Source organism: Leuciscus leuciscus (assembly GCF_965113295.1).
Source record: "Leuciscus leuciscus genome assembly, chromosome: 18".
Classification (NCBI taxonomy): domain Eukaryota; kingdom Metazoa; phylum Chordata; class Actinopteri; order Cypriniformes; family Leuciscidae; genus Leuciscus; species Leuciscus leuciscus.
This window is the reverse complement of record NC_138742.1, coordinates 33,404,519-33,408,737: the sequence shown is the minus strand read 5'-3', so window position 1 is coordinate 33,408,737 and position 4,219 is coordinate 33,404,519. Positions and strand designations below refer to the sequence as shown.

The 4,219-nt window shown below is 39.4% G+C and overlaps 1 long non-coding RNA gene across 1 annotated transcript; it reads left to right on the top strand.

The window, feature by feature from the left end:
- The first annotated feature begins 2,365 nt into the window (after positions 1–2,365).
- Positions 2,366–3,943, top strand: LOC309481224. Its single transcript, XR_014199950.1, has 2 exons — positions 2,366–2,768; positions 3,247–3,943. It is a non-coding gene; the product is annotated as an uncharacterized lncRNA (long non-coding RNA).
- Positions 3,944–4,219: the final 276 nt, after the last annotated feature.

The following is a 4,219-nucleotide window of genomic DNA, read 5'->3' as shown; positions in this document are numbered from 1 at the left end:
ATACAATAGGTGCCTCCGCACCTTCGGTGCTTGGCCCCTAATAATAAGAACCGGAACAAATACAATAGGTGCCTCCGCACCTTCGGTGCTTGGCCCCTAATAATAATAAGAACGGGAACAGATACAATAGGTGCCTACGCACCTTCGGTGCTTGGCCCCTAAATATAGCTGCAAGCAGCCATTACCGGGGCCAAGCAGAATAAGACGACAAGACATGGCTGAAAGTGTCAGATCAACTGCAACAATGAGCAATTAAAGACATTTAAAGAGGATTTTAGGCGAAATGGCTGAAAAATCATAGAAAGAGTAATTAAAAATATGATTTAATTGATTGTCACGTTTGACCATTAGGTGGCGCTGTCTCAAAATATTTTGGGTACCTTCAGGGGATGGTGCTGATGGCACAATCTGAGTTTCGTAATATTACACCAATGCATTTGTTCAGTATAGCATTTTATTTCACAAAACTGTATTGAAGTCAATGGGAATTTCATGTTTTGTTCTGTTATAGCGCCACCAAGAGGCTCAGTCCCACAATTTTTTGTACGTGTCCTCAGAGTGAGCCCATACATATGTGTGTAAATTTTGGTGAAAATATCTCAATTCGCTTCGGAGTTATAGACATTTATATGAAAAAACACGAAAAAAATGACTGACACATGACTTTGATTGGAAATTAGTACCCCTAAACATCAATATTTTCGCATTTGGGCATTGGCGTATAGCTATCGACCTATGTTTCCAAACTTCTGACGGTGGTTTCGTCTCGATCGGACTAGCGGTTTCAAAGATATAGCCAAATGTTTTTTAAGCGCTAAATCACAATGCTACACAAACCGTAAGGCGAAACCTAGCATGTTTGGTATCGTAGGACTCGGCAACGATTCAGGAGTCTAAAAAGATGAGTTTCGTGAAAATAAGTTGACCACACCCAAAGTTATAAGCATTTGAAAAAAAAAATTCACCACTAGGTGGCGCTGTTTCGAAACTTCTCAGGCTCATTCAGGGCATTGTGCTGATGACCCATACCACGTTTCGTAACAATCCGTTCATGCAGTCATAAAATACAGAATTTTAGCACAAAATTCAAAATGGCCGACAGCCAAAATGACCGATATGGTCAAATTGGACATCAGTCGACTCGGCATGTTGCCCTGAATCTAACGAGACCAATTTTATGATTTTTGGACAAACTGTTCAGAAGTTATAAGCAAAAATAGCCATTTTTCATATCTCCGGACCAGTAGGTGGCGCTGCGCCGAAACACAGCATGTAGCCTCAGGTCATGCTTGTGAGTACAAGTCCCAAGTTTGGTCTGAATACGATAAACCGTTGCGGAGATACGGCCTTACGACCGTTTTTGCTAGCGCTACGTAAAATGTATTCGTGCGTTTATCGAAAACGGTTTGACGAATCAATTTGAATTCCATAACTTTTTGTCAGCACTGCCTGAAGATGATCTGGTTCAATTTTCGTGCAAATCGGACAAACCGTCTAGGACGAGTTCGAAAAAGTAGCTTTTTCAGCACATTCAAAATGGCGACCATATTTATAAGCCGGAAAATGACGTCATAGGGTGCAATCGAATCGGCATGAGCTCAGGAATCAGAGGAAAAAAGAATTTTGTTGATTGGCCTTACGCTTCAAAAGTTATTAGCAAAATAAAAGTGAAATTTTGGACAGGTGGTGGCGCTAGAGGGAATGACTTAGAAACACCAAAATTGGTGTATTTAATGTTGGGACTGTCCTCTATCAGAATGTCAAACCAAAACAACTTTCCCGCGCTCGGTTCTATGGGCTGCCATAGACTCCCATGGCGGAAGAAGAATAATAATAATTAAAGCTGCAAGCAGCATTTAGCGGGGCCAAGCACAATCAGATGACAAGACATGCCAACATTGCTGAAAGTGTCAGACCAACTGCAACAATGAGCAATTAAAGACATTAAAGAGGATTTTAGGCAAAATGCCTGAAAATTCATAGAAACAGTAAATAAAAATACGATTTAATGCATTATCACTTTCGACCAAGAGGTGGCGCAGTTACAAAACTGATGTGATGTGGTCAGAGTGAAGTGACAATGACACATACAAAGTTTGGTGTCAATATGTCAAGGCATTGCAGAGATAAAGCCTGAATAGTGCTTTTAGCATCATGCCTCAACTTTGCTGTTGCGCTACACGAAAACGGTTTCGTCAATCGAGACGAAATCGATAACTTTTAGTCGGCACGGTCTGGAGATGATACGATTCGATTTTGGTGAAAATCGGACAAACGGTGTAGGAGGAGTTCGAAAATGTATGTTTTGAATGAAAATCAAGATGGCGGACAGGAAGTTAGGCCAAATAAGGAAAACTATGGCTGCGTTCCAAACCGCATACTTCCCTACTATTTAGTATGGGAAAAAGAGTAGGCGAGCGAAAAAGTATGTATGAATCCAAAAGAGTAGGCGAGAATTACCTGGGTGACGTACTAATTATCGCGAGATTCGGACTTAAGTGCGTTCGAATATGCCTACTTTCCTACTATATAGTAGGCGAAAACAGTACGTGAAGGAAGCAGTACGTTCGAAACATCAGTATTCATAAAAGAGTAGGCGAGAAGTTCCCGGATGGCTTACTGCTTCCGCCCAGATTTTTGAGTGCTGATCCGTGGATACTCTTCTATCCCAGGAGGCCACGCGAGAGGATACGTCATAAAAAAGAAGAAGAAGGATAGGTCATACTCGAACGTGACGGAAAGGATGACGGACGAGACTGTTTTCAAATGTGAGTATTAAAACAAATGATCGCATGTGTTGAACTACTGTACAGTAAACTGTTGAATTGTTGAAGATGTAAAGACGCTATATTTGTGATTTTGCTGTAAATCACATTTTATTATGTAGCTAACAGAGGAGCTCCAGCAAGGACACATACGTCACCAAAGTGGATTTGCATACATTTTAAACCGTATACATCTTAAATACAATTACTAAATGTCTATTTAATATCTGGCAAGAAAATCTTCTATAAGAATTGCAGATTACTACGTCTAATAGATATGAAATAGGCATCTGAGTGATGTGTGCTATTATGTAGAACAAATCTATAACTAAACATAAGTTATCTATTTTATTTGTCCATTACTGTTGATAAATTGAGGAACATTTATGTTGGATAAAAAGTTAAAACAACCTCAACATGTAAATGTAGTGTTGAGTTCATAAATCACAGAGGTAATGTGAATCTCGTCTGGATGTTACAGGGACAGATGAACAGTGTGTTTATCCGGTGGAGAGTGGCTCATGAAGCTGAATGCTGCCATCAAAGGCTTTGTGACATTACAGAAATGAATAAATATTTAAATCTTAAGTTGTAGTTTATTTTAATTATTGTAATTTCAAACAGAGCTATTACAGCACTTTTCTGATTCTTGATTTCTGTGCATTTGCTGCAGATCTTTTGTGGTGGAGCAGGACCTGCAAAGAAAGATGATGGCGACATTTGTGGAAAAAAAGCGTTTTTGTCTTCTAAATAATACTGAAATCAAATGACATTGTGCGGTTAAATGACTGCTTTTGTGTTATGTTTGTGCATTTTTGTAGGATCTGAAATGTCAGCAGGCTGGTGTGAGCACTGAGGATGAGGAGCCCAGAGCTGAATCCTGGAGATGGTGCCATGGACGAGAGCCTCCATCACTCCACCAGCCCTTACGAGACCCTCCATCACTCCACCTGCCCTTATTGCCTCAGATTGTGAAGCACAACACATCACGCAACAACCTCCGACACAAAGGCACGGCTCACCTCTGGCGGTCAGCTGATTCATCAGAATAAAGCCGCAGAATGGGAACCGCTGTGTTGAGATGGCAGAAGGATGTGGGGTTCAGCGCCTGTAGCCTATATACATACATGATTGTAGTTTGAATAAAGCTTTGTTTCATGTGTTGACTTGTATATGCATTCTTTGACTAATTTATTACGGTAATATTTCTCATTGTTGTCAGTAAATAAAATATAATTATTTAATTAATGCTTTATTTATTGTTTGAATGAAAATGTAGATATGTTCACGTACACATCTAGAGTGTATTCATACATAGCTATTTCAAATGACATACATTACATTTAGTTTGTTTTATTGAATTATATCATTTTCAGTAAAAAGTAATATAATTAATTGGTCAGCACAAGTTGTTATTGTATGTTTTGGGGTGGGATAGCAATGCAATTCATTCT